This window comes from Moschus berezovskii, chromosome 15 (assembly GCF_049115385.1).
Source record: "Moschus berezovskii isolate FMDL1 chromosome 15, NW_MosBer_1.0, whole genome shotgun sequence".
Classification (NCBI taxonomy): domain Eukaryota; kingdom Metazoa; phylum Chordata; class Mammalia; order Artiodactyla; family Moschidae; genus Moschus; species Moschus berezovskii.
Genome location: NC_142474.1, coordinates 13,335,304 through 13,361,126, shown reverse-complemented (window position 1 = coordinate 13,361,126; position 25,823 = coordinate 13,335,304). Strand labels below are relative to the sequence as shown.

The window sequence follows — 25,823 nt, the reverse complement described above, 5'->3', positions numbered from 1 at the left end:
GCGGGAGAAGACACGGACGACAGAGGATGAGATGGCTGGATGGCATCACCGACTCGATGGACATGAGTTTGAGTGAACTCCGGGAGTTGGTGATGGACAGGGAGGCCTGGCTGTGATTTATGGGGTTGCAAAGAGTGGGACACGACTGAGCAACTGAACTGAACTGAAACACAGAAAGGATTTTTTTTTTTTTTAAAGAAAGACACAACCAAACCAAAATGGAGTCACTTGTGCTAAGTAAGCCCAGGTCACCAAACAGCAACTTAATACCTAATTTATAGTTTCAACTTCTCCCAGGAGGGGAATCTTAAAACAGTCAATCTGGAGTTACCCGGTCAGCACTAGTGAGGTAATCTGCTTGACAGACTTCTGCAGTCCCTAAAGGAAGGTGACCTTGCCACAAATAATCCACGCTTTGCAAGTAACTTCTTCATCTCATTCCCTTCTGCATACAGATCTTTCATCTGACACAGCTCCTTAGAGCTCCCTTCTGTTTGCTGGATGGGACACTGCCCAATTCATGAATCATCTAAGAAAGTTAATAAGATCTTTAAAATTCCTTCAGTTGAATTTTGTTTTCAACAGGTTTGAAAGAGCTTTGTTTCTTCAAAAAGTAAGTAAAATTCTGGGTATACTTTGGAACTATGACCCATTTTAAACAATGAATTTACTCCCTGTAAAAGAATTAATAGTAACTCAGTAATGTCTGTTAAAAAAAACAAACAAAAAAAACCCCCAAAAAACCCTCATTCATCAGTAAACAGTCAAACAAGTCAAAGAGAACATGAATATTATATTAATATAAGCAGAAATCAGAGTCACAATGCACAATACCTTTGAATGCTGTTCAAAGATTTTTAAATGCTCACTGTGACCCATACTGGCAAAAATTAAACTCATGGTCAATCAGCTCACAGCTAAGCGGAAGAATAGAAAAGGCAACAGAACTATGTTGGCAGTAACAGGGATGCAACATGAACACGCCTGGGCATGCCATGACTTTCTCAAATCCCCTGCTTCACATTAGGCTGGGTTTAATATGATGTGATGGCTTCCCAGGTGGCTCAGTAGTAAAGAATCTGCTTGCTAATTCAGGAGAAGTGGGTTTGATCCCTGGGTCAGAAAGATCCCCTGGAGGAGGAAATGGCAACTCATCCAGTATTCTTGCCTGGGAAATCCCTTGGACAGAGGAGCCTAGTGAGCTACAGTCCACGGGGTTGCAAAGAGTCAGACACGACTGAGCACATACACACACAATATGATGTGAGCTAACATATCTCATTCAACTCTGCATGAGACCTCTTCACGGTCAAGAAGCCTCAAAGTTCTAATTCTGAAAATGGGTCTTAGCATAGCAACTCTGGGACACACACCATAATACACACGATTTCACTGAAAACCAGATTTCCAGCTCCCAGGTACCTATAATAAGCCTCATATGCACCACAGAATCCCAATGTGGACTGAAACAAAAGCAGCCCCTGCAAAATTCATCCCAGCAAGATTTCTCTGTCTCCACTGAAACAAGCTTAGGAGATGACTATCTAAAAGCACATCCTTAAAAGAAAAATCCCCTCAGTGGCCATCACAACAGAAAATTCAAAATAAAGATCCTTCGACAGAAAACAACTTTCCGCCCACAAGCAGGAGGAAGGTTAAGGTGATCTGACTTAGGAACAGCTCTTTGGTGTTCAAATGTTCTGATAAGGAAAATGCCAAGGCTGTTTAACTTCAGCTAATCAAAAGGGTGAAACGGCAGGAGAGGGATATGCTCTGCTCAACACTGGAGCAGATTATTAAGAGTTATGAAAGTTATGACATCACTTTTCTCACGACATTCACCTGGCCTTTAGAGTTTGGATTCTTTTCTCCCTAGTCCCTATTTTCAATCTCTATGAATTGACAGAATACCGGTCTGAAGTTTTAGACACATCACTCAAGACTCACAGGTTTGTGTGTGCACAGACAAGTCATGAGGAAGTCAGAGGTGGTGCTTTAAGACCAAGTCCAGCCCCCAGAGCGGTCAGAGCAGACTCTGGCCTACCTCACAGCTCCCTGCTTGTCTTGGAGCGGTCTGACCCCTGCGTTTCTCAGGGGACAGCCCTCACACAGCCCAACAATGTAAGGGCAGGTTCTGAAACATGGGTGTAAATGAGCTGACCTGTGTCCTCCCAAACCCCAAAACTTGCAGGTTGAAGCCCTGATGCCCAGTACTTAAGAATGTGACTGTATGCGGAGAGCAAGTCTTCTCAGAAGTAATGAAGTTAAAGCACGGGTCTCTGGAGTGGCCCCTAATCCAATATGGCAAGTGTGCTTTTAAGAGGAGATCAGGAAACAGAATACGGAGAGAAGCCTAGGTGAGGAGAGGGTGAGAAGGAGTGATGCAAGTCAAAGAGAGACCAAACCTGCCACCCTGACCTTGGCCTTCTAGCCTCCAGAATTATGAGAAAATATATCTCTGGGTAAGCTACCCAGTCGGTGGTATTTTGTTATGGTAGACTTCACTTTCACTTTCATGCATTGGAGAAGGAAATGGCAATCCACTCCAGTGTTCTTGCCTGGAGAATCCCAGGGATGGGCGAGCCTCGTGGGCTGCCGTCTATGGAGTCGCACAGAGTTGGACACGACTGAAGCGACTTAGCAGCAGCAGCAGCGCCAGCAAACTGAGAGAACAGGGAACACATGTGCTACAAAATCGCATGATTAAGGGAGAGATGGTACATAAAAATCCACCCTCCCTTAGGAAATTTTTGATGGCTTACTAGACATCTCAAATCAGCTCAATTATTAAGAAAAAAAAAACACATTCATAATAAGCATCTCTGTAGTTTTATCTAACCTCAAAAAAATCTTCCACAACATCAACAGAAAAGCAGTGCAGGGAGTTTTTCTTTGGCTACAGCAGTTACCAAACTTGACTTCTGTTCTCTGCCTTCTCCGTAATGATGCATTTATAATTGGTCACTAGAGTGGTCTTCTCCTACCCACAGCTCCAACTAAGAAGCCAAACTTGCACACTAAGGTGTTCCTCAAAACTTCTTCCCAAAGTAGTAATTTTGGCCTTCTTACACATCTTAATCAATCTAAAAGCATTACTAATCCAAGTTTCCAAAGATACCATGATGCTTCACACCTCCACACTTGAACTTGACCACCTGGAAAAATTCTAATCCTTTGACAATGAGAAGACATTTCACCTCCAATAGAAAGTCTTTCAAAAACCATAAAGAAAATCTTTCAAAATCATTGCAAAAACCATAAAGGTTGACCAAACCTTCATTTTAATTATGTATATTATATGTCATTATGTGTGTATGTTTATCTCCTTCACTAGACAGAAAGCTCCTTGATAGAAGGAACTTACTCATCTGTGCTCGCCAGGCCCGCGCAAAGCACCTGGTATGTGGCACTTGCAAATGCGTTCTGCATAAACAAATGCCACCAGTAAATTCATACCAACTCTCAATGGCATAAGCTGCATCTGATTACTCTGGATCGCTTCCTGACAGTATGACGGGTTATCAGTGCTCTCCAGCAGCCTATATGAATCCCACAATCATAAAGCTGAGGAAGAGAAACCAGACACAAACCAAGACATTCTGTATGCGAGTGTGTGTGCTCAGTCGCTTCAGTCATGTCCAACTCTTTGCAACCCTACAGACTGCAGCCCACCAGGATTCTCTGTCTATGGGATTTCCCAGGCAAGAATACTGGAATGGGTTGCCATGCCCTTCTCCAGGGGATCTTCCTGGCCCAGGGAACAAACTCATGTCTCCTGTGGCTCCTGCATTGATGGAGGATTCTTTACCCAGTGAGCCACAGGGGAAGCCCTACAAAGGAACATACACATGTAAAAACCCAGTGAGCAGTACCCTTGATATCTGCACACTTCACCAAATGCACGTTATACTTCAAAAATACTATACTTTGTAGTACTGATATCCACAGATATCAATCTCTGGACTTCCTGGTGGTCCAGTGGTTAAGACTCCACGCTTCCAACACAGGGAGTGTGGGTTCGATCCCTGGTCAGGAAACTAAGATCCCACATGCCACATAGTGTGGCCAACAAAAAGTCTTAGCTTGGAGCTAGGCTACAAGGAATACCCCCATCTCCTCACACAAGTAGGAAACTGCCAGAGTTGCAGTGTGCCTGCGGGTGTTACATGGGTAGCAATTTTTTCCCTCCTATAACTGGCCCACAGCAATATCCCTGGGCATCCAGTTGTCCTACTGCTGAGGCATAGCATCCGAATGGCATTTCAGGACACTAGGGGAAAAGGGTGAGATTTTACAACTGGAAGCTCTTTCTACTATATCATTAAGAATCTATAAACACACTAGCAATAACATAAGGAAGCCTCTGTCCATCTCTCTAGCCATTTTCACTTAATTATTCTGCAACTATTTACCTACCAGGCTAACTTCTATTCATCCATCAAAACCCAACTCAAATGATAACTCTTCTGAGAAGTTCTTCCTAACCTCCCATATGCCTTAATGTTCCTTTTACGGTTCTACTTATTTTGTTTCACTGCAATTTAAATATTGCTCGTGTCTATTTCCCCTACTAGACCTGTGGTAACATGTTACCCTGGCACCAGATACGTCACAGGGAACTCAGGAAGCATGCAAATGTCTACAGAACTAATTTGAAATATGACTACCACTTAACAAGCCCTACCATTTAAATGCCCAACTCAAGAGCCCTAAAATAAGTGGTATTTCCCAGATAAGGCACAGTCTGTACTCAAGAAGAGGGAGTGAAAAAACTATAAATATTCTCTAGGACAATGTTATTTTTAGTGTTGTGGTCACCAGCCTCTAACAGTGAACTTCAGGGCAGCAACCTGGAAACTAAGTGACTTAAATGATGACCACGGGATCTGCCAGGTAAGCTGTACTCCTCAGAAGGCTAGTCCCAGAGACAGCAGGTTCACCGAGTCAAGGCAGGGTCCCCAGTGTCCCACGTTACACGTAAGAACAAAAAACTGTGTGACTCTGAACAGGTTTCTTTACCTTCCTGTACCTCAGTTTTCCTCACCACAACATGGGGAGTTAGGGAGGCGGGCACCAACATAATGTACAACCTCATAGTTTTAAAAGGTTAAATATAAAGTGAGACTATACAATGTTTAGTTCCCAGCATACAGTTAAGCACTCCACGAATATCTGCTCTAATTATTCTGCTGCTCTGGGATGGGATGTCTCAGTTTTCTCTGAAAGTTGCTAAGTCATGTCCGACTCTTTGAGACCCCATGGACTATACAGTCCATGGAATTCTCTAGGCCAGAATACTAGAGTGGGTAGCCTTTCCCTTCTCTAGAGGATCTTCCAAACCCAGGAATCGAACCGGGGTTTCCTGCATTGCAGGTGGATTCTTCACCAACCGAGTTATCAGGAAGCTCCTATATCCATGGAATTCTCCAGGCCAGAATACTGGAATGGGTAGCCATTCCCTTCTCCAGGGGATCGTCCCAACCCAGGGATCCAACCCAGGTCTCCCCTATTGCAGACGGATTCTTTACCAGCTGAGCCTCAAGGGAAGCCCAAGAATATTGGGGTGGGTAGCCTATCCCTTCTCCAGAGGATATTCCCAACCCAGGAATCGAACCGAGGTCTCCTGAGTTGCATTGCAGGCGGATTCTTTACCAGTTGAGCTATCAGGGAAGCCCTTTTTCTTTTTCTTTGCTCCTATCATAATCCTGCCCTGCCAGGCTCTGGGGTCAAAAGCAAGCCGGGGCAGGGACTTCCTTGCTGGTTAAGACTCCAGCCTTCCAATGCAGGATGCATGGGTTTGATCCTTGGTGGGGGAACTAAGATCCCCACATGCTGCACAGTACGACCAAAAAACAGAAAAGTAAGCACGGGCAAAATCTACTCTCCAGACCTTTTGAGCACTCATTTCCCTGTCTGCACAGATGATTCCTTCTGGCTGCAGGCACGGCCTCCCTCTGACCACGCATGCACCCCAACATACCTCATTTTTTAGACCTTCTCTGTTTTCCTAATGAAAACTCAGTAGTTTCCTATTTTACTTCCTCAGTGTTTCATCCCCTTTTAAGAGATTAATGACGGCAAATTAATCAAATATATAGATTGCCACAGTCGCTCTCTCCAATATTCTTACAGATAAACCCAATCTTCCCCTCTTCATATCCCCATTCCACTTTCTTTTGGTGGGGGGAGGGGTATGTGTGCGGGCTCCATGAATCACAGAATGAAGATGCCCGTTTCACCTTCCTGGCAAGGCAAACCCTTTGGCTGCCACCAAAGCAGTTTTCACCTGTGGGTTTGAAAAGTTCACGGCCCCTGCCAAGAGATCTCCAGCATTCATCCCCTGTGAAAGTGTTAGTCATTCAGTCATGTCTGACTCTTTGTGATCCCATGGACCGTAGCCCACCAGGCTCCTCTGTCCATGGAATTCTCCAGGCAAGAATACTGGAGTGGGTAGCCATTCCCTTCTCCAGGAGATCTTCCCGACCCAGGGACTGAACACTGGTCTCCCGCACTGTGGGAAATTCTTTACTGTTTGAGCCCCCCAGGAGCTCTCCAGCATTCGTCTCCAACCAAGGAGTAAAATGACCAGTTTGTTCAAGTCCAAGGGTATTTATTAAAACAAAGTCCCATGACTACAGTGAGAACCAGGGGTTCAGGGTTAGGACCCTGTCACTACTTCCTTCTCACTTCTTTGGTGGACTATGGGTGGTCTCTAGATTGGTGAGGCCCTGGCACTGTTCTGGCTGAGTGTCAGGCTGTTGCCAACCAGTGGGTCACAATCAGCATTTCTTTTAAAATAAAAAAAAATATAGAAAACAGGTGAATTTTATAGTATGCAAATTACCTCAATAAAACGATCTTTAAAAGAATACAGACTAAAAATAGAATACATGAGAAGCAGTAAGAATAAATACTGAGTATTAAAACATCTGAAACATATTTGCGTGTACACTGGGAACAGTATAGTGTTATTACTGTGAGCCAGGGTCACAAGATGACCAAACTCTGGTTTCAGCCATCAGCTGTGAGCCTAAGGTAAATTCTCTGTGGGTAGGAGAGACGGCAAGCAGATACTTTGGCTTGTGCTGTTTCTAGACTTCACAGACTGCCTCCAGCTTAGCTTAAAGCATGCATTCTCAAGGGGGCAGTACCTCCCCAAGGGGGCAAAAATTGGTTCCTGGGGGTTAAAATACCTTACTTGTTATTAAGCAGACACAGTACATAAACAGATACACTACATATTTGTGGTATTAAATCTTCATGGATGGGAGGATAATACTAAAAAAAATAGCCTGTCTAAAAAAGGCTCCTTAGGGGAGTGATAATGAAAAAACAAAAAGAAAGACTGAGAACCCTTTCATAAAGTCTAACTTCCAAGACTCCACATTCAGCCGGAAATGATGTTATGAGCAAAGCCCTGCCTTTGGTTGCCTCTTTCCCATTAAGTGCGTATGTTGGGGGGTGGGGGGCTCAGTGCGGGGACGGGGCTTAGGGAGGGGAAGGGTGTTAGGGAGGGCAGGAGCTGGTAAGGGACCTGAGTCTAGTGTTCTTAGTCCCCTGGTCAAATACCATGTCACTCTCACCCCCACCCACCCAATATTCAAATCAATGCTCAGGTTTACACAGAAGGATAGCAAGTTCAGTTTTGCATGTGGGACATGCAGGTGAAGCTGCAAAGAGTTACGCGGTTGGAAATGAGGGTCTGGCGTTCAGAAGAGAATGTGGATGGAAACAAAGATTTCAGGGTCATCAAGAGCTAAAACAAGAAAGAAGTCTGCCCAGGAAGGAGTGTAAAGCAAGAAGGGCAAGGGAGCAAAAGGCCATGACCACTAGAATATTTAAAGTGGGGGTGGGGGTAGGGAGGCCCTTAACAGTTTTAATTAAAACTATTAATATGAACTATATAACGACAAGGTCATCATAATCAGCGGTCCTCAAGAAATGTCCTCAGAAGACAACTCCTAACTCTTAATGTTTCAGGTGATTTAGAGACAACTATGCAAAACTCTTCCCAAAGTCTCATTAACACTACCACACTCTCAATTTCTTTTACCATTTTTTAAAGTATAGTAAATTCACAATTTTGTGTTAGCTTCAGGTGTACAGCAAAGTAACTCAGTTATGTGTGTGTGTGTGTAAATATATATATATTCTTTTTCAGATTCTTTCCGTTATAGGTTATTACAAGATACTGAATACAGTTCCCCGTGCTACCACATGAATGGCTTTAACCCTAAACTGGACAGCAACTCTCTGCACAGGACAAAGCCTCTCTGGGCATCAGGAGGATGTGCACAAGCAGGTCTGCACTGAGGGCTAGGTTCTACTTTAGGAAGCTGCCATCAGTCTAAGAAGGCCCATTCCCAGCCAGTGACAGGGGCCGTGGGAGCGGGTAAACAGGTAAGAAGGACGGGAAGCAGGGCCATGACGTCCTTTGAAGGGGGTATTCACTCCCATTTTGGAAGCCCTGTGACTGCCAGATCACACTAATCCACACTGAAAGCTAAGGACACACTTAATGCAATGTATGATCCTCGACAGAATACTAGATCGGGAAAAGTAAAAAAGCCAGAGAACAAGGATATGGGAAAATTAAATATGGACTACAGACTGGTTTTATGTCAAGTATCCCAAGTGATACGACTGTATTATAGTTACACACCCTTTCTCTAGGAGTGAAGTGTCACCATGTCTGCAAGAAACTCTCAAAGGAGGATGGCTTTAGAAAGAACTAGACATATAGCTTCCCTGGTGGTTCAGACGGTAAAGAATCTGCCTGCAATGCAGGAGACCCAGGTTCGATTCCTAGGTTGGGAAGATCCCCTGCAGAAGGGAATGGCAACCCACTCCAGTATTCTTGCCTGAAGAATCCCACGGACAGAGGAGCCTGCAGGCTATAGTCCATGGGGTTGCATAGAGTCGGACATGACTGAGAGACTTACTTTCACACTTCACACATACAGACATGGAGAAAGATATAAAGCAAATTTGGCAAAACATTAATCATTGATGAATCCAGGTAGACGGGAGATGGGTGTTAAGGTATAATTCTCTTAACTTACTTTCTGTAGGTCTGCAATTTTTCAAACTACAAAGTGGCAAGGGGTATAAATGCTGTCAAATATTTTTAAAGTTCTTAATTTCCATATGTTCCAACTCCCCTCCATTAGAACAGAGTATGAAAGGTTGACATGAAAATGCTTCACAACACTTTAAAATACTATCCCCACGCACAGATAAATTTATTTGGCAAAGAGGAATTATTTCACATGCACAAACCATGTCTGTTTCTATACCATAGCAATAAAGTTCTGAGTCAATACACAGGTTAACAGAATCTGGGTATTATTTTTGAGGTTTACCTTTCATGTGCTGTTGGGGAAGGTAAACCTTAGGAATACTTTAAGATTCTAGGTACTCTATGTAGAGTCTTTATTTTAAAGGGTATATTAATACTAGTTGATTTTATACAAATACCAAGAGTTAAAGGCAAATTTAGTTATCTGGGCTAATGAGAGACAGTACAGATAAATCAACTCCATATGCAGACATTGTTTTAATCACTGGGTTTTAACTTCCTAAATCTTTCATCAGAATTATGAGGAAGTAAAACTGACCAAAAAGTTTCATCTCCATCCATTCTCATTCCTAAAGGAATTTCTGTTTAATAACAAAAACGAGAGAAGCAACTGAAATAAAAATGCCCTAAGAACTCAACCATGGGTACCTGAACAAAAGAAAACTGACTGTAATCACGGCAAACATTTATGGAGAACCTGCTGCCCACAGCTCTCCACGAGGAATTCAAAGGACAGCAACTGGACTTTGCACTCATGGGGCCACGACTTGACTGGAGAAGACAGACATACAGCAAGCGGAAGAACAACGATAATGGTTGACTGTGTCCTCCCTTATCCCTGCTCCCAAGGCCTCAATTCAGAGATTTACCTTCTAGCCAGGCCATTGCAATGGCCTCCCTCATTCATTAACCTGTTGGTCAAGCCTCCCCCAACCACTGGTGCCTAACTTGAATGCACGCTGGAATCACCTTAGAAGTGACCAAAATTCCAGTGCCTGGGTCTCTCTTCCAGGGAAATCCGCTTTTCTGGTGTGCAGAATGGGCACTGGCTCTTTTAAAGCTTTCCAGGTGATTCTAACACACAGTCAAGTCTGAGTGCCACTGTTTTAAACCAATCGCTTCTACCAAGGATGGAATACAATTTACTCACCTGCATTTAGGTATCTGATGACTCCTCACTACCAATACAAATCTAAACTCCTTACCACAATCTCCAAAGCCTTTCAATGTCGCCAACCTACTCCTCCAGCCCGACCTCCCACCCAGCTCCACAGCTCTCTACCAGACTCCGGCTGTTCCCTCAAAGGACACTTCCTATGCATAAAAGGCTTCTTCAAATCAGACACCAGTCCCAGTCTGATTATTCACTCCAAATCAATTTTCAGGAACCAATTTAAAAGTTCCTTCCTTTCAAAAGCCTTCGCCAACTTCCCTGGGTACATGGGGAGTTCTAACAAAACTGGACACGGCTCTAATCTGACATGTATCACGATGTTGGTAGTAGCAGTTTTTATTTCTATCTCTAGTAAGACTGTGCATTCCTCAAGGGCAGAGGCCAAGTGCATTTATCTCCAAATTCCTAAAGCCCGGTAATGGCTGAAACAAAATGAAAGCTCAATAATTGTTTACTAAGTATTGAGGCACCACATGCTTGTGGAATAAAGGAGGAACAGTACGAGAAAAGAGAAGTCAGTTACACAGGCAAACTGACTCCAGAAGTGAACTGGGGAAACAGAATGCTTCTGGCAGATACAGAGGGGGAAGGCCCCATGAAGACAGTGGGACTTTTCTCAATCTCACAGAAAGGAAAATATCTAGATATTTGTCAAGAGCAAGGGACAGAGAACTAGGAGCACAGAAAACAGCAGATACAGAGTCCAGGGCACCGGAAAAGCCATTCAGCTCTCTCCTGGGCTTCCCTGGTGGCTCACAGTAACCAAGAATCCGCCTGCAAGGCACGAGACCCAGGTTCTATCCCTGGGTTGGGAAGATCCCCTGGAGAAGGGAATGGCTACCCACTCTAGTATTCTTGCCTGGAGAATTCCAGGGACAGAGAAGCCTGGTGGGCTACACAGTCCATGGTGTCACAAAGAATGGGACACAGCTGAGCAACTAACACACTGGGTTTCCTCAAGAGATCCCCCCCAAAAAAACCCAGCCTTAGAAATTAATCATGCTTTTCTTAGTTATGTAAATCTATTCTGTCTCCTTATCCTGCTTTATTTTTCTTCTTAGTCCTTACAGCTGCCTGATACATCATGGTTCTGCATATTCAAATAAGACTAGAACGTAAGCTCCATGAGAGCAGGAACTTGATTCTGTTTACCACTGCAGCCCCAGGGCTCATACCAGTGCTGAGCACAAAGTCAGGGTTCAACACACATTGCTGAAGAGATGAACAGACATTTATTACAGCCTCGGATCTGATCTTTCCTTTCGTGCAGAGACTGGCTCCCTTCCTCACCCAGTCTCCACATATCCAAATCCTGCATCTTTCCTACCCGAATAAATGCCCAGTCTGACGTAAAGCCTTCTCTGATTCCCCATCTTCCCTTTTCTGAATTTCCAAAGCCCTTTATCTTTCCTGTCTCAGACACTTTTTATGGGCTACTTCATAACAGCACAAACATCTGTGTACAGGTATCTGCTGTACATGCATACGTATATCTTATCTCCCCTCTATACTGTAAATTCTTTAGGGGCAAGCTCTAGGTCATTTCCTTCCCAGAGCATCCTGCCTTATAAAGTTGCTCAGTAATTCCCACTGAACAAAAGGAAAAATTAAAGGTGGTATTAAATCTTTGATATCTTAATAATAACCTCAGAAAGATTAAAATCAGTAGTGACTTATCTCCATCTTAGCCCTCAGATACCTGATTCTTCATAAAATTATAATATCTGATGTTTAAATCATGCTTACAGTATGCCAGGTATTGTTCCAAGGCATTACATAAATTAACTCATTTAATCCTCAAAAGAACCATGAGACACAGGTATTATCTCCTTACAGATGAGGAAACAGGCACGGAGAATGAGTAGCACAGCGAGGATTCAAACCCGGTGGCTGGCTGCAGAGGCCGTGCATTTTAATCACCACACCGGGCAGTCTCCTATTCATTGGCTAAATGTGGCCTTCTGAGAAATTTGCGTCAAAAATATTAGAAATGCGAAGATATTTACGGCAAGGAACTATCCTCATCACGTGGAAGATGGAATTTCAGAGGGCAGTAAGAGCAGAGTCCAGATGACAGAGAAGGAACGGTGGGTGTGCAGCACAGCACTGGGAAGGGAAAATGCTGGCTGGAGGCGTCAGCCTTGGACCAAAAACTGTCTATCTGTAAGAAGGGTCGAAACAGAGAGGTAAGCAGAAGTTTTGACGTGAAGTTATCACAGGCAGAGCCCATACTCTAGACACATTCGGTACCGAGATGGCAGAGCACACAGAATGGCAGCAAACCGTAACTGCTTCAGAAGGTCGGGCTCAGGACCTTCCTGGTGGCCCAGCAGTTAAGAGTCTGCCTGCCAGTGCAGGGGACGCAGGTTTGATCCCTGCTCCAGGAAGGCAGCCACACCTGAGCACCCCAGGGCCGATGCTCAGCAACAAGAGGAACCATCACAAGAAGCCTGAGCACCACAGCCAGAGAGCAGTCCCCACTCGCCACCACAACCAGAGAAAGCCCACACGCAGTGACCATGACCCAGGGCAGCCAAAAGTGAAGAAGCAGATATTAAAGAAACTAAAGGGCGCTTCCCTGGGGGCTCAGTGGTAGAGAGTCTGCCAGCCCACGCAGGAGACAGCGGCTCCATCCCTGATCGGGGAAGACCCCCCATGCCACAGAGCAACGAAGCCTATTATTGAGCCTGTGCTCCAAAGCCCCAGAGCCCCAAGTGCCGAGCCCCCGTGCAGCAACTACTGAAGCTTGCACACTCCAGTGGCCGGGCTCTGCGAGAAGAGACGCCACCGCAACAAGCCAGTGCACCGCAGCAAGGGAGCGGCCCCTCTCACCGCAAGGAGAGAAACACCTGTGCAGCAACCAAGACCCGGCCCAGCCAAAAAAAATTAATAAAATAAATAAAACGAAGGTCGGGCTCAAACTGCCCAGGTGACTAGCTCTGCAATTACAGACAAGTAACCTAACTCCTTTACCTCCGCAGCTTCAACTGTAACATGGGCTAATATCAGCCCTTAGCCAGGAGGATGAAGGAGAAGTCCATGTATATTCTTCAGGATGCGCTTGGTTATGCTGCAGTTAAAATTCCTGTTTAAAAAATGCAGTGGTCTAAAGTATGGGCTAACTGGCTTATGCTGTGTAACCACTGCAGACTTCTTTCAGGGAAAAAAAAAGTATCTGCCTAGAAGTGTCTCACATGACTTTCAGTCAAATTTCCGTATCCAAAGCAAGTCATGTGGCCACGCTGAACTTCAAGGTGATGGACTGCAATTCCACCATGTACCCAAAAGAAACAGAAGAACAGGCCTAATAACCAGCAAACCGTGAAAGAACCTCGCACCATACCAGGTGTTCAGTAAGCAGCCAATGACCAAGTAGCTGCTATTACTACTATCATGACTATTGAGGGCTCTGGGAAAAACTTATTCTAAGAACCCTAAGGCAGAAAGCTGAAGGAATAAGCAGATGTGAGAACCACCTCTCAAACACGTTAATTGCAATAAAGCAAAGGTGAATTTACAAGCATCTCACCAGGATATAATGGGAGGACATGCCAAAAAGTTTCTAGTAAGCAAAGAATAGTAAACACGAGTTACCAAAATAGTACCACAAGCCTTTTACCATGATATCAGGGAAGGACACGCCAGAATGTTTCTAGTAAACAAGACATAGTAAACAAGAGTTACCAAAATAGTACCAGTCATTCTGACTCCTGTAGGACATGTAAAATTTCATTGATAATATCCCTATTTTATTTTAGAGAACGTAAGAAAAATTATGCAGCCTTTCATAAAGTCACTTCTAATCTCCGAGCACTCCTTCCCCACCTTTCTCCACAAGTTCTTAAGGGAAATCCTCTTCTGTGCGTGTTTAGGACCTTAACCATCAGAGTTCAGGCAAGAGTCCTAGTTAGTGAAATGAGAACTGAATCCTAACTTGACTGTAACCTAGTTCTACGACCTAACAAATTTTTTGACTAGTTCCATCATCCATGTGCATGTTCAGTCGCTGGAGTTGTGTCCAACTCTTTGCGGCCCCGTGGACGGTAGTCTGCCAGGCTCCTCTGTCCATGGGATTTTCCAAGCAAGAATGCTGGAGCAAGTTGCCATTTCCTCCTCCAAGGGATCTTCCCTCTCTGAGGATCGGACTTGCATCTCTTGGGTCTCCTGCGTCAGCAGGTGGATTCCTTACCACTAGTGCCACCTGGGAAGCCTCTTCATCATCCATAAGATAACAATATTGACTAGATGGCCCTGAAGTCCCTTTCAACTCTACTCTTCTGCAATCCTGAGAAACCAGAAAGAAGCTTTGGTTTAGAAGAATCTAGTGAAGATGCTGAATTATGTAAGACTTAATAACACTGAAACTTTAAACTAGAAATAACTGCCATAATTACAGCTATGATGGTAGGAACCAAGCTTCGAGGAAGAGTAAACAATGGAAGAAAAGTCAAGAGCACCCAGGGAGAGCCCTGTGAGCGTGAAACGTGGAAGGAAGAGCAGGTAAGGGTGGACAGAGTATGACTATCATGTGTAAATGAGGAGTCTGGTGTTTCAGCAGGGCTTATGGAATCAGTTTTTTTAGTAACATCTCATACAACATTCCAGTCATAGCTCTGCAAATCAGCGACGGTGATGGAGACAAATCTGAAGCAACGAATCTCTGAAACTTCAAGGCTTGGGATCTGTCAGCTACCAGATCTCAATTCCAACAGACTGGGTTTTCCAATTCCTTAAGACCCCAAAGCAGTAATCCACATATGTGCCTAGGGATCAAGAACTTGAAATCCTTTGGAGAAAGTCCAACAAAAGAGCTCAAAGCTGCACGTTAAAAACGTTAAGCTCTCCCAATCAGTGATAACTTGTGTCTCAGCTGAACAGAAGCCCCTGCCCAGACAACCTACCATAAATCTCAAGTCACTCGGAGAGAATAAGACTGTCTCCTACAATAGAACTAAAGGGAAAACAGTGCTGCTTTTTAATGAAAACTCATGTTCATGCCATAAACAAAGCAAAGGCCACTGCTGCATCAGCAACTTTGCTCTGCCTGCAGCCCTACCTACGATCTTTAAGAAGCCTTCTAAGTCTAATATCTATGAGTGTAAAAAGTGTATGGAACACTCCTACTTCTCTCATGCTTCAAGAGTCACTGCTGAATGAATAACAATCTCCTGCTTGAAAACCTAAAACCTGGCAAATTAATTTAAGAAAATTATAATATCCCTAGAAAGATCCATTTTATTATGTCTAGACACATTTTAAAAAGCTATAATTCTACCTGCGAATCTTCATTTACTTTTTAAAAAAATACTTACTTATTTGGCTGCCCCTGGTCTTAGCTATGGAACTGGGGATTTGGGATTTTCACTGCAGTATGCAGGATCTTTAGTTGCAGCACATGGGATCTAGTTTCCTGACCAGGGATCGAACCCGGGCCCCCTGCAACAGGAGCACGGAGTCTTAGCCACTGGACCACCAGGGAAGTCCCTTCCCTTACTTCTATAGCCATGTTTCCTTCAACCTTGTCAATCACAAAATACTTTCCAATTCTGCAATGGATGTTAACCAATAAACATATTTTGCCTCAGTGTTATCCTGATTTTAAGGAATTTAAAATTTGAAGTATAAATAGATGGGGCTGGAGGCAGGGAAGCATACACAAACCCTGAATGAATAAAAGAAATCCTTTCCTTTAACCAATCAACGTTTAAATATATTGGAAGAGGACAGAAGATAAGGCTCAATCCATCAAGGGAAGTTTGGTGAATATTATTAAAGACAAATATTATACCTTTATAAACTGAAAAACCATCCTCTAAGAAAGCTGGTAAACCAGAAATACTTTATGTAGGAAAAATCTCCATTAACTAGTCTAAAGTAATGAGAACCCTCAATACCAGCGTTTATATTGAGAATTAAGCACTGCACTTAAAACCTGCCTGTAATAAATCTTTGTAAGAAAGAAAAAAGCTTCAGCAGTCATTCTGAAAGACATGAAAGGTCATAAGGCCTCACATGAAAACCTACCTTGCTGTTTACAAAACCTTACAAGACACAGATCTAAATTTATTTTCTGATCCTACTATTTTCTTAACAGCAAATCAACTTTTAGATAAAAATAAATAGGTAAATATAAATGGAAAAAAGTGTCAAACTTATATGACTTGTTTAGTCTCATTTCAGGCTAAAGAACAGTCTTGCCCCATATTGTATCTTCCTTTCTAAACAAAGAGAGGGAAAAAAAAAATCCACTATTTCCCCCCAAAAGTTGGGGGTGGAGGTTGTTAAAGGGTCTAGAGCTGTGCTGTCAAATGCCAGGGCCACCAGTCATATATGGCTATTTAAACTCAAACTCTGGAAAAGACTCTGATGCTGGGAAAGGTTGGGGGCGGGAGGAGAAGGGGACGACCGAGAATGAGATGGCTGGATAGCATCACCGACTCTGTGGACATGAGTTTGAGTGAACTCCGGGAGTTGGTGATGGACAGGGAGGCCTGGCGTGCTGTGATTCATGGGGTCGCAGAAAGTTGGACACGACTGAGCGACTGAACTGAACTGAAACTCAAACTAACTAATATTTTAAATAAAAACTTTAATTCTGTTCCTCAGTCAAACCAGCCACTTTTTAGGAGCTTCAAAAGCCACATGTGACTAGTAGGGCCTGCACAGATACAGGACATTTTCCATCACAGCACAAAGTTCTACTGGACAGTGCTGACCTAGAACAGCAGTTCTCAAATTTAAAGGTACACAAAATCATCAGGATAGCAAGTTATAACACATTATAACACAGATTACTGGGTCCCTAAACCAGAAGTTTATCTCAGGGGTCTGAAAGTGAGGGTGTTAGTCGCTCAGTTGAGTCCGACTCTCTGCGACCCCATGGACTGCAGCCCTCCAGGCTCCTCTGTCCATGGGATTCTCCAGGCAAGAATACAGAAGTGGGATGCCATTTCCTTCTCCAGGGGATCTTCAAAACCCAGGATCAAACCCGGGTCTCCTGCGTTGCAGGCTGATTCTTTACCATCTCAGCCACCAGGGAAGCCCAAGAATACTGGAGTGCGGAGCCATTTGCTGCCCCAGGGGATTTTTCCAACCCAGGATCAAATCTGCATTGCAGGGGAGATGCTTTACAGTCTGAGCCACCAGGGATGGGGCCAAAAACCTACATTTCCAACAATGCTCCAGCAGGACGCTGAGGTGCCCGTCATCTCAAGTAGGACAGTACACTATAATAAAGGATCAGTTTGTGTTTCTTCTTAATCCACCTTTAACCAACACTTTGATAAAATGCTAGAAAAGCTAATTACCAGGAAAAAGTATTTTAAACAAGGACTACACCATAAACTTACATTTTCTATTATCAGATTCAACAGACAAATCATTTTTCTTAAAAATATTGTTGCTATTTAGTCGCTAAGTTGTGTCTGACTCTTACACGACCCCAGGGTCTGTAGCCTGCCAGGCTTCTCTGTGCATGGGATTTCCCAAGCAAGAATACTGGAGCAGGTTGCCATTTCCCTCTCCAGGGGATCTTCCCAACCCAGGAATCAAACCCGAGTCTCCTGCATTACAGGCAGACTCTTCTGAACCACCAGGGAAGCCCAAAAAATGTTATAAAAGCATATAAAAGCAGTCAATTCTTACAAGTTTTGAACTTACCTCATCGCAGACAGGTAACAAATAGTCCACAAACTTGCAAGGATCCAGACTAAGTTTGAGTAGCCCTGATCTAGAAGAGATGATTTTACGTTTTTATGATTATCTTTCTGGAGTTGGTCATTAATGATCTCTTTCATATCTTCTACCATTTCTTCAACGTATTTTTACAACTTGAGGCAAAAATGTTATTTCCATGAAGCAGAAACCACTCTCCACCAGCTCCTTAAAATGGTAATATATGGGGTTTGCTCAAAGAAACAACCTGATAGGTTTTCATTTATAATGTGATCCAAAACTGTCACATGGTCAACAAAGATGATGGCTTGACTTTCATGCTAACCCACGGTTGAATTTAGACCGCTAAAGCTGCAAAAGTTGGTCAGCCGAGATACACAACGAACATTACTAAAGTCTCTGCATTAAATTCCATAAAATTTCTTCACTAAATAAAATCGATGATTTGGGACCTTCCTTACCAGACACAGTCCTTCATAGGACTTCTTAAGAATACTGATGGTTTCCCCAAACCCAAAGTGACCAGTCCAGGCACATCTCTTCACCCCGTACTCGTAGGAAAGGAACACATCAAACAGAATCCCTGTATGGGACTCAATGCCCCTCACCAACTACCTAAAGCTTAGGTGTTTTCCTCATTCCATATATTAAACCAAACAGATTTTCCTTCTACTCAACGTCCAGTCTGGCCCAACAAATAAGACTCCTAGGAGAAAATCTCCAGGATAACTTCAAGTTCAGTCACTTCCCAGAGACTATTCTGAGAATTTTCTGACTGCTCAATCATTTTGTTTTACCAATCTGTTTGATTACTACTTAAATAAATTGTAAAATAAGGCTCTGAGAACTTTAATACGTGACCCTTTTTCCTATAATAACATCTGGTCCAACAGAACTTGACATATACGATGTTCTGTATAAAATAAGGTTACATGCTCAACTAGTCCTTATTTTAAGAAAAATTCCACTTAAAATTAACAACATTAACAGAAAAGTTAAAGGTATATCTCATTAAAAAGCCTGGGGAATATGAGAGGAGATTCTAACTGTTCTGTCCATAGTGTCAGAAAGAAAACCCTTTTCCTCCTAACATATTGAATAAAGCACTAACAGAATGAATAAGAAGTAAAATTCAAAGCAAGAAAGTATCAGGAGCTTTTGCCATGGCCACCCCCTCCAGTCCCATCTGCAGAGGCAGATGGCTAAGACCAAGAGGCCCTGGGCTCTCAAGACTGTCTTGTCACCTGCTGCAACCTTCACTCTATCAGGCTGCACAGACAACGGGCAAAGGCATGGAACAGCTTCCCAACTATAAGACAGGGAAGAATGCTGGGGGTAACCCTTGCCTAGAAGCCATCCTCAGGGATGCAGAAGGGCGGCCCCAGGCTCAGGTCAACTGATCCAGACTGAGACTGCGCAAAAAAATACTCAAAGAAGTCAGCCTCAAGGCAAAAGATTTTGCTCAAAGAAAACAACTCCTTTGTAATGACCTAGACCAATGATCCTTAATATTATTTTTGCACCTGGGTGGGAAGAGATGAGGGAGAGGAGAACGGAAGGAGGGAGTCACAGATCTCTTTGAGAATCATAAAAAGCAATAGATTTGCTTCCCATAAAAATGCACACGCAAGTGATATTTTACATACTATTTTGGGGAGTTTACAGATGAGCTGAACACTCCCTCGATGTCCATGAATCCAAGGATGGAAAGCATCAACCTAAATAGGTCGGACCCAAAGGTCAATGTTACAGTGGCTGCTCAGTCGCTCACTTATGTCCAACTCTTGGCACCCCAAAGACTGTAGCCCGCCAGGCTCCTCTGTCCATGGAACTCTCCAGGAAAGAATGCAGGAGTGGGTTGCTATTTCCTACTCCAGGGGATCTTCCCGACCCAGGGACTGAACCTTGTCTCTTGCATATCCCTCACTGACAGGCAGATTCTTTACCACTGCACCACCTGGGAAGCTGCTGCTGCTGCTAAGTCACTTCAGTCGTGTCCGACTCTGTGTGACCCCATAGACGGAAGCCCACCAGGCTCCCCCGTCCCTGGGATTCTCCAGGCAAGAACACTGGAGTGGGTTGCCATTTCCTTCTCCAATATGTCAAAGTGAAAAGTGAAGTCGCTCAGTCGTGTCCGACCCTTAGCGACCCCACGGACTGCAGCCCACCAAGCTGCTCCATCCATGGGATTTTCTAGGCAAGAGTACTGGAGTGGCTTGCCATTGCCTTCTCCGACCTGGGAAGCTAGACCTTCATTTAACCTGAAGCTTGACCTTTTATGGACAGACAATCTTAGAATTTAAAAATGTAGATATTCCACAAATAAAATGCTTTGGTCACATAGTGTACAAGAAAATCCAAAACATATATTAAAATTTTACCAATACTATATTTGATCCATAAAATTAGATCAACAACAACAACAAAAAAACCCTAGAAGAATCTTTAATAAAGGAGTAGAAAAATAGAAATCTTCCTTTACTCTTTTACAAAATTCAAACATGCATCTGTCACTTTGTAAACGTCTGGATTCACATCCTGAAGTTAACTTAAAATTCTACTTCCCAGTTTTCCTGGAATTTTCAAACACTATTCGGTATGTTAAGTTCTTCTGAAATTGTCAGTGGATAAAAGCACCATGGAAGTCTATTGGAAAGTCAGTATTACAAACTAGAAAAACCAACTAACGCAGGTACCACAAGCAAAACTAACAGCTTTTCTCTATATTTTATGCAAATAATTTGGTTCAGAAGTTGGAAAGGGGGTAAATACTTTAAAACAACTCCACTTTACTACCTTCAGGACTTTTATGGAAATAACAGAATTTCTCACAAGGGTATCAAAGGCCTCCATGAAATGAACCAAAGAGAAGAACATTTTGGCAAGAAAAAATCAGCTGCATTCCCCTTCTGCACTTCATGGTTATTACTGTACTGGGCTAACCCTGAACTCCTAAGTGCCCTGGAAAGACCTCTTCTGCACTATGGGGGGTGGGGTGGGGTAATAGCCCTCACTGTATTCCAACCTGCCTTTTCAATAACAAATTCTTGAAATGGAGACGTGAAAGGGATGGGTGTACAAAACTCAAGCACAGTGTGCTAGTTAATCTAGCAGCATACCACAAAGCATGACAGCACACTCCAGTGAGTGCTGGCGGTAAAAAAGGATGTGTGTGCTTTGGATGGAGATGACATGGGTCCAAATTCTGGCTCTAACCTGAACCAGCTTCACGGCCTTGAACAAGTTACTTCACTTCTCTGAGCTGCAGTCCATGGAGCTCCTGGATTGGCTAAGAAAACAGGGTTTTGGTTTTTTTGTTTCTCTCATCTCTTGTAGTACCAGCACCTGGCTAAGTGCCCAACCCAGACCAGATATTCACTCATTCAATGTTAGTTCTTTTTGCTTCCCTCACAAGGGTGTTGTAGTTCATGGCAAACAAAACTTTTCTTGAGGAAACAAGATCTCCAAGCTCTCGATGTTTTTTAGGTATTTTCAGTAGAGTGATCTGGTACAGGGAAACGCAGGCAGTTGCATGGGATCCACTGCTGCTTTTCACTTAAATTTGACTAAAGCTTCTGTGAAATTTTTACTAAAAATAAAACAATTGTGGGGGGAGGGATAAATTAGGAGTTTGGGATTAACAAATACACATTACTATATATAAATAAAACAACAAGGACCTACTCTACAGCACATGGAACTATGCTGAACAACTCATAAGCTATAATAGAAAAGAATCTGGAAAAAGTATATATATGGATGTATAACTGAATCTGTAAAAGTATATATATATACATATAAAACTCAGTCACTTTGCTTGTACACCTGAAGCTAACACATCACTGTAAATCAACTATACTTCAATTTAAAAAACAAATTTCAAACCTTGCTATACTGGGGAGGATGAGAGAGGAGGGTGAGAATACAGTCTTCTCAATGGATTTAGATACTGTCATTGTGTCATAGTACCAAAGATATTTATGCAGGTAGAATCCTCAAATCCTAAAACCTGTTCAAAAGGGTTCAGAACATGAATCCATGTGTGACTCCATGTGGTTATGACAAAGTCTTCCAGTGAAAGTTGAAAAACATAAGGTACCTACAGTCGCAAGCCTGCTCCCTCATGGCTTAACACAGGAAGACGTAACCACAAACTCTGCTTGGGGCAAAGTCATATATCCAAGAAAACTTGAAAACTTCCTGGCAACTTCTCTAAATCAGAGAGCTCCAAGACATGGTAGCCCCAGGGCCTGCTGTTCCTGATAGGTTTTCTATAACATAATGCCAAAACAACTTACAAATGAGACTGCAAAGTCACTTCAGTCGTGTCCGACTTTGTGTGACCCCACAGACGGAAGCCCACCAGGCTCCCCCTTCCCTGGGATTCTCCAGGCAAGAACACCGGAGTGGGTTGCCATTTCCTTCTCCAATGTGTGAAAGTGAAAAGTGAAAGTGAAGTCGCTCAGTCCAGTGTCCGACCCATAGCGACCCCACGGACTGCAGCCCACCAGGCTCCTCCATCCATGGGGTTTTCTAGGCAAGAGTACTGGAGTGGCTTGCCATACAAAGGAGACTGCTGCTGCTGCTGCTGCTAAGTCACTTCAGTCGTGTCCGACTCTGTGTGACCCCATAGACGGAAGCCCACCAGGCTCCCCCGTCCCTGGGATTCTCCAGGCAAGAACACTGGAGTGGGTTGCCATTTCCTTCTCCAATGTGTGAAAGTGAAAGTGAAGTCACTCGGTCATGTCTGACTCGTAGCGACCCCACGGACTGCAGCCTACCAGGCTCCTCCATCCATGGGATTTTCTAGGCAAGAGTACTGGAGTGGCCTGCCATTGCCTTCTCCGACAAAGGAGACAGTGGTTTCTAAAGACATGAGTTTCTGCTTCAGATTTTCTTTGGTACTTGTAATAGTTATAAGTGAATCAATAAATACAAAAAACGAACTGCCAAAGGATCTTCCAGAAATGCAGTAATGTTACTTGTGGCCTCTCATTTCACTTTCAACTGGCCATTCAATGTTTCATTTGATTTGTCTGAAAGTAATACACTGATGAGTTCAGAGAACTTCTGACTATACTGATGATAAAGTATAAAAACAATGGGAAAGCCACAGAACATTAAAAAGTTGTGGGAAAGGTGATCCTATTCCAAGACTTTACAGTGAGATGACAACTAAATCTAAAAAGCAAAAAAATAACTGCAGTATGAAAGATGTGACTCGGACCTCCCTAGTGGTCCAGTGGTTGAGAATCTGCCTGCCAGTGCAGGGAACATGGGTTCGATCCCTGGTCTGGGAAGATCCCACATGCTGAGGGGGCCCCCACGCCACAACTGCAGCAGGAAAAGCCACTGCAATGGGAAGCCCACCAAACGCAACTAGAGAGAAGCCCCCACTGGCTGCAACTGGAGAGAGCCCACACACAGCAACGAAGACCCAGTGGGCAGCCAAAGATAAATACATTAAAATTTAAAAAAAAAAAAGTGACTCCAGGCTGACTGTGGTAGCACAATGAGACCCAACTAATTTCACAACAGATCTAGGTTTCCTTTGCCCAAGGGCAGACTATAGCTGAGGACGGTATCCTAATCTGGTAAGGGAGATTTCAGTTAGCAAAAAAAGAAAAAAAAAAAGTTGTAAAGGTTAGTTTTTAATAGTCTATTTATCAAGAAAAAAAGCTTAAATAATTCATCATAATTCATCCAGGAATTCTGCCATGGGACAGAAAGAAGTCCAAAATTAATCATTTCACCATTCCACATTTTCCCAGGCCTTTGGTTACAGTCATGCATGGCTTATATGAAACCACCTGTTCTGGCTGGCATACACCCTTTCACTTGATGATTCACGCCTAATCATTTTTATCACACATGGATCTCAAACCTTCTCTCTACTCCCAGAGAGCCACAAAGTTTAGAAAAACTATCTCCCTGAGGTTGCCAGCCTGATCTTCCCATTTGGAATACCAGCAAATTCTCCTGTGCTATGCAGCTGATGGGGACAAATCCCCAGTAAGAAAGACAGCTCGTAATTAGTCTCGGGAACACAGCAGTAGTCCCTGTCTGGACTTTTCTAAGGGTCCCAAGCGTATCCACTCAAAGTATATCTAAATTTGAAGCCTACTGGGATGGTATTTCTATAAGCCATTTGAGAAACAAAAATCGAATTTCAGGCAATACTGCAGACACTCTAAAAACTGTAAAAATGTTTAAATGGGTATCTTCTCTGTCCATGGATCTGTCACACCAGAAAGGAGCAGTGTAGAGGGGATGCGAAATAAGGCGCATACACAGCTCCAAAGATGCCTGGAGATGTTAAGGATTCACGAGAAACCCTGGCCAGACTACTAATGGTCCATAAACCTTCATTTGGAGAATACGGGCCTACAGGTTCAAAATCGAATTACAGTGCCTTATTAGATCACACACTGCCGAAACCACAGTCACAGCAGTCATAACTGGAACTGGGAACACTTTCCGTACACAAATATAAGTGTCTGCTTATGCATTTTTAATCGGATCAAATAAAACTGAAGCTGCAAACAAACTCAAATTTCAATTATCTCACTAGTGAGGGGATTTCCTAATAGCGTCTTTTTAAAAAACCAAGGAGCTGCCAACCCTCTGCACATCTGACAGGCACGTCCCTGGAAATTTGGGAGCAACAGACTCCGTTACTTCTTAACAGCCAAGGAAAGAAATACCCTGAAAGGGAGAGATTCCTTTTTTTTTTTTTTCCTTTACGCTCCAACATGCAATCTAATAATGCACAAAACTTGGCTGCGGGGTTGCTGGACACCTCCGGGTTCCAATTCTCGGGGCGAGTGCGCGCTAGTGCGTAAGAAGGGGGCGGCGGGGGTGCGCGCTCCGGGGCCGCGCCGGGGCCCCCGCCCCCTCCCGGAGCAGCAGCCTGGCACCAGCCCACCCTCCTCCACCCCTGCAAACAGACGCAGGACGCCAATAGAGCAACTTCTCGCGGGGGCGGCGGGGGAGAGTAGCGGTCACCCCTGCCCCGGCGCGGCGCGGCGCGACCGGGGTCCCCCCTCCGCCGGGCTCCGAGCAGGCGGGGGGCGGGGGCAGTGGGGGAGCCCTCCGCACGCCCCGCCTCCGCCCGCCGGGCCCGCGGCCGGGGGGCTGCCCGGACCCCCGCCCCTCCGCGCGGCCCGCAGCGGCGCACTCCCAAGGACGGCCACCCGGCCGGAGCGCGGCCTGAGCGCGAGCCCGGAGCGGGGCGCAGGCGGAGGCCGGCCCCTGGCCTCAGGCCTCAGGCCGCCGCCTGCCCTCCGCCAGGCCGCCCGCCGCCGGCCCCGGCTCGGACCCCGGCCGGGCCTCGGCGGCGCCGCCGCAGCCCCTCATCCTGGCTTCATTCATAGGGGCACCCCAGCCCGGCCGGCGGGGCGGGGCCGGGGGCCCGCGGAAAAGGCCGGCCCGCTGAGGCCGGGGAGGAAAATAAAAAGTTTAAGAGAAGAACTTACCTAAAATGGCTCCTGCAGCAGCCAAAATACAAACAGCTATTATTTGGTGAAGTTTAGCTCAGACACCCTGCAAGGACACCCTAACCCGGCTCGGGCCCGCCTTCCCTGCCATGCCATTGGGCTTCGGCGGCCCAAAATACAGAGTCATTGGTCAGCCCGGCTGCCGCTCAGGCAGAAGCCCATTTCAAGCTTGCTTGCAGGGGCGAGTGATGGGCTCGCTCCATTGTGCTCGTATTTGCATGGATGTGATAGCGGCGCTGATTGGCCGGCTCCGGGGGCCGCCCCGCCCCCTGCCTCGCGCCCCCCGCCTCGGAGACGCCGCGGCGCGCGGCCCCGCCCCCCGGGACGGAGCGGCGGGGCTACGGGGGCGGGGCGGGGCCGGGGTCCTGCGGGCCGAGAGGGCGGGGCGGGGTCCTGCCCG

General features: G+C 44.7%; 1 protein-coding gene across 12 annotated transcripts in view; it reads right to left on the bottom strand.

The window, feature by feature from the left end:
* Window positions 1-25,502, bottom strand: part of CHD6 (chromodomain helicase DNA binding protein 6) — a 203,300-nt gene extending 177,798 nt beyond the window's left edge. For 3 of the 12 annotated variants that reach the window (XM_055437516.2, XM_055437507.2, XM_055437515.2), the window contains exon 1: window positions 25,403-25,502. The gene's annotated coding sequence lies outside the window, so the exon portion shown is untranslated. Of the gene's footprint in view, window positions 1-17,912; window positions 20,313-25,402 lie in introns of those variants that run through there. The other 9 variants (XM_088843769.1, XM_088843773.1, XM_055437510.2 and 6 more) reach the window with 6 other exon arrangements.
* Window positions 25,503-25,823: the final 321 nt, after the last annotated feature.